Source organism: Rutidosis leptorrhynchoides, chromosome 7 (genome assembly GCF_046630445.1).
Source record: "Rutidosis leptorrhynchoides isolate AG116_Rl617_1_P2 chromosome 7, CSIRO_AGI_Rlap_v1, whole genome shotgun sequence".
Classification (NCBI taxonomy): Eukaryota; Viridiplantae; Streptophyta; class Magnoliopsida; order Asterales; family Asteraceae; genus Rutidosis; species Rutidosis leptorrhynchoides.
The window spans coordinates 157140159-157151993 of record NC_092339.1 but is presented as its reverse complement, the minus strand read 5'-3'; the positions used below and the strand labels follow the sequence as shown (position 1 = coordinate 157151993).

At 31.3% G+C, this 11835-nt stretch overlaps 2 long non-coding RNA genes across 3 annotated transcripts; both read left to right on the top strand.

The window, feature by feature from the left end:
- The first annotated feature begins 69 nt into the window (after window positions 1–69).
- Window positions 70–6392, top strand: LOC139858199 (uncharacterized). Of its 2 annotated transcripts, none has more exons than XR_011762846.1 (5): window positions 70–339; window positions 735–783; window positions 879–997; window positions 5996–6032; window positions 6190–6392. It is a non-coding gene; the product is annotated as an uncharacterized lncRNA (long non-coding RNA). The 2 variants fall into 2 exon arrangements; XR_011762845.1 differs by having other exon boundaries at window positions 865–997.
- Window positions 6393–8435: 2043 nt separating this feature from the next.
- Window positions 8436–10399, top strand: LOC139857576 (uncharacterized). Its single transcript, XR_011762596.1, has 2 exons — window positions 8436–9467; window positions 10056–10399. It is a non-coding gene; the product is annotated as an uncharacterized lncRNA (long non-coding RNA).
- The last annotated feature ends 1436 nt before the right edge of the window (window positions 10400–11835 follow it).

The following is an 11835-nucleotide window of genomic DNA, read 5'->3' as shown; positions in this document are numbered from 1 at the left end:
TAAATGTCTCCATAATCTAACAGAAAGTTCATTGTTTTTTAAATAATTTTGCTCTGAAGATGAGTATTTTAAATAATTTTGCTCTGAAGATGAGTATTTTTTATATTTATATATCTATCTTTATCTTTATCTTTATTGAAGTTTAGTTGATAATGAAGATTTTCGTTAAACAAATATTCTTAACTCAATTCGATCAACGACACCTCTATGGCTATTTTAGAAACGTTGAAGATATAATACGGAGTATGCTTTTTTAATATTCTGCAACTTACTTCCCTTCACGTATCATGTCCAATTTATTTATTGATGCTTCAGGAATTGGGTCTTGCAAGATTCAAGGTAATATGCTTAATTTAACATCCGATCTTGCTTAGAAATACTTTCTATCTATTTTTATAAAATAAGTTTTCAGAAAATAATGTTAATTCAAATATTATTTTCATTAATTTAATATATATGTTTAGGAATAGTGTGCTGCCTAATTTTGGTTGAATACAATGAAAACTGATAAAGTTTTAGCAGAAGTACGTACCATGTTGTGCTTTTAATATGCACAGGTTTATAATATACAATACTTTTTTTTTTGTACTTTCTCGGTTGTGCAATAACTATGTTTTTATATTTATTTATTACGTAGTAAGCTTCACTATGCCTCTAGGGCCATTATTCTTTCAGTTTTTTAATATGACACTTTGTTTATCCATCGACTAAACGATTTGGCTTGTGACTTTTAGGTTTTGAAGACCAATTGGCTCCAGAAAGAAACAAGATAGTGACCTTTAGGTACCTATTAACCGCAATTACTAAATAACTTTGTTTCATGCTTTGGAGTCAAACTATGGATCGTTGTGATTGATATGCAAGGAATTATGAAACAGAGGGTTGGATGATTAATGCAGATGCAGCTAGAAGTGTTGTCAAATCTGGGACGATGATGGGTGTCTTTATCCCATCCTTACAGAACATACTGGGAATTATTCTACATTAGATTTTCTTGGTATGTATTTTTTTCAACGTGGCTTATTCTTATTGTCATAATCTGCTGTAGAAAATATATTTGACCCATTTCAGTTGACAAATGCCTGACCATGTTTTTTTGAAAGTTTATTCTGGAAAAAATTGTATAATAAATGTTGAAAATCTATTCTTATTCTATTTACTCTGTATACTTTAACTCGTCTAAGTTGATATATGTTTCACATTTTTTTAACTTCTCTTAAACCAACAACATTTGAAATGGTCATCCTAACAGTTTAAGCTTAAAGTAATTAATAACTTGCTAGGAATAGAAGTTTAGTAAACAAAATATGAACAAAGAATGTACAAACTTGAAGTGTATTGTAAAATGATTTTCCTTATTTTCAAATGTTACTACCTCTTTAAATACAAGAGAAATATTAAATGCATAATAAATGCAAATCAACTATACCTAAGAAACATTATATGCTAGATATAAAAGAGATATCCTATAATCTCTATATTAAATGCAAGATATCTTAGAGATATGCAAAATCTCTATATTAAATGCAAGATATCTTAGAGATATGCAAAAATCTCTACAAGATATATCTTGTGACAATAGAATTCATTTAATTAGATTGCACTAATATTTTAACACTCCCCCTTAGTGCAAACTCTCGATCAATAATCCCCAACGTTTCTCGAAATTCCATGAACTTGGTTTTCATTAGAGCGTTAGTAAAGATGTCCGCTACTTGAGCATTTGTCCTTACGTTTGCTAGCTCGATTTCCCCGCTAAGAACCTTTTCACGAATAAAATGATATCTCATTTCTATATGCTTAGTACGGGCATGAAACACGGGATTCGAAGCAAGCTTGATTGCACTTTCGTTGTCACATTTCAATTTGACAACATAAACTACTTTTTCAAGTATGTCACCAATCAATCTTCTTAACCAAATACATTCTTGAGCCGCCATTGTTGCAGCTATGTATTCTGCTTCCGTGCTAGACAAAGCAACAACATCTTGCTTCTTGCTACACCATGAAATAACCGCGGAACCCATGTTAAAACAGTAACCCGAAGTTGAATGGCGATCATTTGCGTCTCCCATCCAATCTGCATCCACGAAACCATTTAACAAAACATCATCACACTTCTTGTACCACAAACCGTGACCCATTGATCCTTTCACATAACGAAGGATCCTTTTTGCTGCATCAAGATGAACATTAGTTGGACATTGCATAAATTGAGAAACAATGCCAACCGAGTAAGAAATTTCCGGCCTTGTGATGGTTAGATAGATCAAACTCCCAACCATTTGTCGGAACAACTTCACATCCTTGAGCTCTTTTCCTTGATCTTTCTTCATTTTGAGGTTTGGTTCCATTGGAGTAGTCATAGGCTTTGACTCCCCCATGTTGAAACGTTCCAAGAGACTTCTTGCATAACCCCTTTGAGAGATAAAGTACCCGTTTTCTAATTTATCGACTTCCAAGCCAAGAAAACATCCAATCTCCCCCAGATTCTTCATTTCAAAACGAACCGAAAGATCATCACTTAAACGAGAGATTTCTGACTCGTTTCCTCCGGTGATAATCATGTCATCAACATATAATAATACCAAAACATGGAAACCTGGTTCTTTCTTTACAAACAAACTAGAATCCGCATCAGAAATCTTAAAACCACAAAAGACAAGGTATTGTGCAACCTTACCGTACCAAGCTCTCGGAGCTTGTTTCAAGCCATAAAGAGCTTTCTTCAACCGGCACACATATTCTGAAAATTGATTTGAAATGAACCCAATAGGTTGTTCCATGAACACCTCACGATTAAGCTCTCCATATAGAAAAGCATTCTTCACATCAAGTTGCCACAATTTCCACCCTTTGTAAGCCGCTAATGAGATTATTGTTCTCACCGTTACCATTTTAGACACAGGACTAAAAGTTTCCTCATAATCAAGCCCATAACTTTGACAAAAGCCACGAGCCACCAACCGAGCCTTGAACCTATTAATGGTTCCATCCGAGTTCTTCTTCAAACGGTAGACCCATTTGCAAGTAACTGGTTTACATGCTTCCGGTTTCTTGACAAGCTCCCAAGTTTCATTCTTTTCCAATGCATCAATCTCCTCTTGCATTTCTTTTCTCCAATCCGGAGAATCTTTAGCTTCTTCATAACATGTTGGTTCTTCAGTTAAGCCACCTGAAAAGAAATAAGTTATGACTGTGTTCACCTCATAGTCACTTAGATGTTTTGGTTGTCTTTTTTCTCTTGTTGACCTTCTAACTTGAGTTGGTACTTCTTCAATAGGCGTCTCTTCTTGATTTTGAGAAACACCATCATTCTCACTTTCTTCTTGAGTGTCGAAGCTAGGAAACATAAATTTGTAATCTCTATTTTCTTCACCATTTTTGCTTGATTCAGAAAATTGAGAAGACACTTCATCAAATACCACATCTCTTGAAGTGGTAAACTTCTTTGTTTCTTGATCCATACACCTCCAACCTTTCCTGTGAGAATCATAACCAACAAAAATACACTTTCGAGCTTTTGGGTCAAGTTTGGTTCGGTTAGATTTTGGAACATGAACATAACAAATAGAACCAAACACCCTAAAATAGCTTACATTAGGCTTTTCACCATAAGCTAGCTTAAAAGATGATTTTTGTGTACTTGGCCAAGATGATAACCGATTAGACACATGACAAGCACATTGAAGTGCTTCCGCCCATAGCTCCCTAGGCAGCCCCTTGTCATGTAACCAAGATAAACATATTGAAACAAGGTAAGTAATCTTTCTTTCTGAAACCCCATTTTGTTGTGGAGTATCCGGACAAGTCATTTGGCGAGAAATACCATTTGTTTTACAATAAGTAAAGAAATCATTTGACATGAATTCTCCACCATTATCACTCCTAAGAGCTTTTACCTTTCTCCCAAATTCTGATTCTATCGCTTCTTTGAACTCTATGAACTTTGATAAGGCTTCACTTTTCTCCTTTAGAAATTTCACCCAAGTAAACTGAGAATAGTCATCAATTAACACCATGACATAGCAATGACCGCCATAACTTGGTGTTTTTGTTGGCCCCATCAAGTCCGTATGAATCAAGTCAAGCAAACCTTGTTTTCGATTTGTTGACTTCTTATATGGAAGTCGGTGTGACTTTCCATATTGACATCCTTGGCATATTACTTCCTCATGAACATTCTTTAATTGAGGAATTCCATCAACTAGTTTATGTGAGAATATCTTTTGCAACATTTGATATCCCACATGGCCTAGTCTAGCATGCCAAATAGCTCCGTTGTCGGTTTGACTTGTTTTCTTCACATAAGCCTCACCTGCGGACAACACAAACAAAGAACCTTTCTTTTCTCCCGTGAAAAGAACATCACCCACAATCTCCTTGACATTCTCAAGGACCTTCACATCCGTTGGACCAAAAAGAACATATTTTTCAGATTCGGTAATTTGAGGTACCGAAACTAGATTCTTGGTCAATTCAGGAACAAGATAAACATCTTCCAAAGTAAAAGTATTATTATTAACATCAATAATAGCATTACCTTCCTTTTTAACCGGATGAGTTGATTTGTCGGCCGTGATTACAACTCAATTTTGATTGTGATCTCTAACGTCATGAAGAAGAGTTCCATCACCGGTCACATGATGAGAGCAACCTGAATCAATAATCCATTGATTCTTCTTAACAACCGTATCAACGGTAAAACATTGCTCCCATTTGACTTCATCATCATCGTTGCTTGAACAAGCCACGTTTGCTTTTGTGACTTTAGAACGACAATATTTCTTGATGTGACCAACCTTCCCGCACTTGTAACATGTGGGAGGTTTCTTTTCATAGTTACTTTTGTAACTAGTTTGCTCTTCTTCTTTTTCTTTGCTAGAAGAACCTTTCTTGAAGTTCTTCCCTTTTGAAAACAATACCGCATCATTTTCAAATCCTTTAGCCATTTGCTTGGCCAAAGCTTCTTGATTAGAGAGCAAATTCTCTAATTCTTCAACCGAAGGTTGAGTAGACCACCCCTGTATAGAGATTATGAATGGAACATACTCTTTCTTCAAACCACGAATTAAATATCTTCGCAACCGAGATTCACTAATTTTCTCGTTTGTATCAATCTCTGAAATTTCAGAACAAAGAGTTTTCACCCGTAAGAAATATTCAGAAACTGACATACCTTCTTGTCTTGAGATTGCTAACTCATTTTCCAGGAATTGCAACCGTGCGGTATTCTTCTTGGTAAAGAGTTTCTCAAGAGTATCCCAAACCTCCTTTGGCGAGTTAAGATCACGAACGTGTTCTATGAACTCTTTGCTAATTGATGTCCTCAACGCAAAGAGAGCCTTCCCACACTTAATCTTCCATTTTCTTCGTGACTCGCCTTGCTCAAGAGTTTCTACGGGAATTATGGCATCGCTTCCGGCCACAAGTTCCCATAGGTCTTGACCTTGGAGATAAGCTTCCATTTATGATTAGCAAGAAACTAGTTTACACTTTGAGTAATTGCACATAAAGTTTAACTTAGGACTAAACTTATAATCAAGTTTATAACCAAGCTCTTGATACCATAAAGTAATTAATATACTTGCTAGGAATAGAAGTTTAGTAAACAAAATATGAACAAAGAATGTACAAATTTGAAGTGTATTGTAAAATGGTTTTCCTTATTTTCAAATGTTACATACTACCTCTTTAAATACAAGAGAAATATTAAATGCATAATAAATGCAAACCAACTATACCTAAGAAACATTAAATGCTAGATATAAAAGAAATATCCTATAATTTCTATATTAAATGCAAGATATCTTAGATATATGCAAAATCTCTATATTAAATGCAAGATATCTTAGAGATATGCAAAATCTCTATATTAAATGCAAGATATCATAGAGATATGCAAAAATCTCTACAAAATATATCTTGTGACAATAGAATCCATTTAATTAGATTGCACTAATATTTTAACAAAGCTTTGTACCTTTCAATGCAGGTATTTCTGTATCATATGGATTTTGGAGTTACAATTGGTAAGTAGGAAAAATTTATCCTAACTATTTATATATACAAGTAACTATTTACTTAACATGTCTAACGGATGTATTGTACAATTGTTCATTCCATTTCTATTATGTGTTAATTAAAAACGATCTTTACCCTCATTTTTACAAACTTTTTGTTTACCAGATCTCATTGGACGTTTAAGTGGAGTGAAGACACAATATCTGAATACCGAGTTAGTAACCTTAAATGTCAACTCCACGGGCTCTTAAACTTAACTGAATAATTGTTTGAAACAAGTCAATTAATTTTGCACAATTATTTAACCCACTGTGTAACGCACGGGCTCTAAAATCTAGTATTAATATATAAAATAAAATATATAGATGTTATACTCCGTAAATTCCTAATTTAAAGGAGGAGATTATAGATAAGATATAAGACTAATATATATTAAATTTGTCAATACCACAAGCTATAAAACACAAAAGAATTTTCAAAATTTATTAACACAACGACCTCTTAAATAATTCTTATATTTTTTCTATTTTTTAGTATTGCTATTTACATATGACTATGAATTGCAAATTATATTTTTTCACACGGTACCCTGCTTAGTTGGCACCATTTGATTAAGTTATGATTAACATCACTCAAAAGCACTTTTAGCAATAAATATGATAGAGAGTGTTCATGATTAATACTACTACTTAATAATCACTTATGCATTTGAATTTGTAACAATCCTAACACTGCTAACGGAGCATTCCTTTTTAGCAATAGATATGGAAGTAATTTGAATTTATAGTTTAAGTTCTTAAAATATTTGAGAACACCGCAAATATAACTATTATAATACTAATTATACATGACGACTCCCTCAAGTACCATTATTTTATTGAAATTACTAACAACTTTTTCAAAATTAAACTCGCGGGTTACACTTTTATTCAAAAATAATTGTATATAATAATTTTAAAATAATATAACTTAGACTTTACTAACGTTACGTTTCATGACAAATTTTCAATGTAGACATTAAGTTACTAACACTATCCAAAGCCACTTTTACAAATTGTCAACACCACGGGCTCTTAAACTCAAAAGAATAATTGTTTGGAACAATCAATTAATTTTGCATGATTACTTTACCCACCGTGCAATACACAATTTTTAAAATTTGTCAACACCACGAGCTCTTAAATAATTATTATACTTTTACTACGTATTTTTTTAGTATCGCTATTTGTATACCAATATGAACAGCAAATTACACAGAATTTTACACACCCATGCAACGCACGAATTCAAAAAAGCTAATTTTACGATGGTCTACACATAATGAATTGAATCGTAATCTGAAATTTTTTGTTCTGCTATTTATGCCGATTAATTTTAATCGTAATATATTCAATTGAATCCAAATCTGAATCGAAATCTGATATTTTTTTTACGCTCTGTTTTTGGCTATTAAATTGAGAGTTTTTGAACTGCTATTTTTTGCTACTCAATTTAACCTTAATTGAGGTATGAATATGAATAATTTTTACATATCGTATAAATGGACTATGTATTTACATATGTATACTGGATACTGTATTTAGAGGTCTGAATATATGAATATAATGAATTTTTACATATACGTTAACTGGATTATGTATATGTATTTAGAAGTATACTGGATTGTGTATTTAGAGGTATGAATATATGAATATAATGAATTATTACATATATTTTAACTGGATTATGTATTTAGAAGTATATAGTGTAACTGGATTATGTATTTAAAAGTATACTGAATTAAGAAGTATAATGAATTTTTACATATTGTTAAATCGGATTATGTATTTACAATTATACTGAATTTTGACATATAGTTTAACTGATTCAGAATACCTTATGCATTTGTGTACAAACACTTGGTGATAACATTTGACCCCGATTTCGATTTGTAAATAAAACATAACTTGAATCAATTCAACAGATATGTAACAGAGTCTAAATAGAGTGACGGTTTGGATTACAGTACTTGAATCAATTCAACAGATATGTTATAGAGATTTCAAGATAACGGTTTGGATTACAGTACTTGATTTGAATTAGATTCGGGTCTGTTGTTTATGGGTTTGATTCATTGTGGTCATTAAAATAGTGGTTATTCATCTTTTTGATATCATTTTTATATGTTGTTCTAATGGCAATTGTAATTGTGATCCTTTTACATTTCAGTGGGTATGATTCTTGCATCAGAGGGAACTAATGATAGTATATTCGGAATATTGCGATTAACATATTCACCGGATATAGTCGCCCATAAACCTTGAAGATGAAGAAGGTATCTACCATGGACTAAAAGAGCTCTCTATTTACAGTATTTGAGCGTTCGTTGAAATTGATTTGTAAGCCTTTAAATCTCTTAATTTTCTTTAAAGTTCTAATTTTGATGTGATTTACTTATTATTTGTGGTAATATGATTTAGAGTCAGTTTTGATATGATTTTATAATTAATCATGATTTGCTTTACTATCAGTTTTTAAGTGATTTAATATTTTTTTTTTTTTTTTTTTGAAGTAAGAGTTTGTTGGTAGAGGTCTTTTGGTTTGTATCATAAAAATCACTAGCCTTAAACACCAAAATTGATGTATTTATTAAGTAGCCATATCCACTTTCAAGGTAGATATCCAAAAATACTTACATGTCGCATTTGATATATAGTTGGCATTTAATGATGTCCTGAATGCATATAGTTCAAGGCTTTTTACGATATTGGTAGGTGTCAATATTAACTATGGTTTAATGTGTTGCTATCGAAGTAGAGAAACACCATTTAGGTCTGTGTTGTTCGTTTTACATACAAGTTCCATGATGACAGCTATTAGTTCAATGACAAGCTGGCACTCAGATTAAGTGGATATGCGAACCCTTTTGTAGAATCTTTGTAGTTTAATTAGTTTACTCATTTGGTGTCTTTTTAATATACAAGCTGGTGATTGACATGTTATTTAATTAGTTTACTCATTTGGTGTTTTTTTAATATTAAGATATGGCACGTTACGTTGCAATTTTGACATAATTCATGGTTCAATGTATTGTCACTATAACGAGCTTCTGTTTTGGTATTGTGTAAGAGGTAGAAAATAGCCTCATCGGTATTGTGTAAGAGGTAGAAAATAGCCTCATCGGTAGGTTAAATTCGAAAGAAAAAAAAAACGTTTAGAAACTTTTCGTTAAGGTGCTTGGAGAAACTTACCAGGTTACAAGTGATCACGAGAAGCGTGTTGCGCTTCAGAAGAATGAAAATGAAGGTGTAAAATAATAAGTATTATTTCATTATTTTTTGTACATGGGAAATTTTATTTCTTCATATTTCAAGGGATGTTAATTTATTATAGTTTATGCGTAGACTGTAGAGTTTGAAGAGTTGTCAAAGGATCTTGAAGTTCACACGGCTAATATAATGAAGGTAATTAAATTTCTTACTGCAGTCTCTATATTAAACAGTTAAACTAAAGGTCCTAAAGGTGGAAAAATGGGTGGGTGGCTTACACATATTGAACAAGAAGTTAAAATATAAATGTTATATACACATATACCATTTGTTCAAAGGTTATACATTTTGAACAAGAAGTTTGTGTGGCAAATATGATTACAAAGTTTATATTAAAAGAGATTGTTACGTAAATTGGTTTGGTATGTTTTATTCAATGAACATGAACTTTGGTTTGTTAAGACCTGTTAGATGTAGGTATACATATATATCGACCCATTCATAAGTAATTGGGTTGAAGTTATTACCTTTAATTTACATACATATTAATATTTTCAGATGTTTTATTCTTTGTTGCACATGCATTATCCCATGAGAGGAAAACAAAGATTAAAGCATTTTTAAAAGATCGCTTTGAACTCGTATTGATGGTCAGACAAAGGAATTTGTAACCAATGCAACATCATAAGCATTACAATTCACCAGAAAGTTCTTTCCGATAGAACCACTAATTCACGGAATGTTTCAACCCTTTTTTCTAACCCCCTAACTTTTTTGTTTTAGCTTCCGGTGACACTATGTTATACTATCTGAATGGGTTTTCCAGATGCGTTGATCTTGATTAGATTGGTGATACTCCGGATCATAATGTCGCTTCAGATGGGGACTGGTCACATGGCTTTGTTGTCAGTTTTGCCTTCTTTCCGTGATCTAGGTCAAGGTACAAGTTGTTATAAGGAGTTCTATTTGTAAATTGTAATTTTCCTTATGTTGCTTCATTCTTTTTAAATGTCTTCTTTTAGAAATAGCATATCTTTAACTGTCTAGGCACTAACTGATATATGAATAATACAGTGAATATTCAGAAGTTCATCACTTAAAAAGCTGGATTTTTAATTCTTAGTTGATTTTGGTATCTAATGTCAACATTGTTACTTTAATCCAGTTGATGGCCATATCTTATTTTGACAAGTGTTGAAATTACCAAGTATGTTGATTAGACAACTCTAAAATATAAACTTCACTTTGATGCACTGGTGACATGTGGTACTGAGTACATAGTCACAAATAATTTAACACAGATTTGAAGAGGTAGTGGGTTGAATTGGTAATTTGTTTGATGCACAAATTTCTTATTGCTTTTGTAATTTATAATGACACTTGGTTTAATTGAAAGAGGGTGAGTCTTAAGGAATATGAACGACTAGACAAAGAAATTGCCGATAAGAGCAAAAGGTATCAAATTTAGATGTGCCAAGTAGGTGGGCTGGATAATGGTCTATTTTTTAAAAACTTATACTACAAATAAGTATCCGACATGATGTTATCAATTATCTTTTTTTCTTAATCGTGTAAACTTTATTTACATCAAGTATATTTATTATACGTAATTTATATCTACAATTATGTTCAACTTCATGTTTTTTTTATTTGACATAATTTTTGTAAATTACATTGATGTGCTCATACATAATATATTACATTTCTAATTTTTACTGACGAAACTCGCGAATCCGCGGGTCTTAAGCTAGTATATATATATATATATATATATATATATATATATATATATATATATATATATATATATATATATATATATATATATATATATATATGACCAACATCTCATATTAACATTTTTCTAATATTATACATAAAAAAAATTCGATAATTTTACAACATTTTCATGGTTACACATTGATATCGTTTAAGACAAAATAATTCATATGTTACATAAGTTTTTCTAAAAACTATTACGGATTTATAAATAATAATTTATTATTTTACAAAGATGTCTTATATGGTGAAAGAGCAGAAGAAAACTTAAAAAAATAAAACTATTTGTACTTCTTTAATTTATTTTTTTAAATAAAGCTCATCAATATAATATTCTCCGTAATTCTTTTTTGTTACAAATGTTCCTCACAATATGACTGATTCTACTTGCACTAAATAATTTAAAGTGTTTATTGTATAAGCTAATTTTTATGAAAATATTCATATTCGATTGGAGTCGTATGAGGTAGGTTTTACCCCTATAATAAGACCCTATAAAAGAATCATATTCACTTTAATTTAATTTCAATAATAGATAATAGATAATAAATAATAAATAATATAAATATTGAACAAAATTTTAAAGGTTATACTCCCTATTTAACATTTTAACACATGCATTATATATTTAGTTGTTAATAACTATCACATTAATTTGCTAATAACCAATTTGCTTTATAGATTTTTTAGTACTACTATATATTGATATTGATATAAATATATAGATATTTTTTAAAAAATAACCCTTACACTGCTTTTTTTATTTCGCAGACGAAACCTCCAT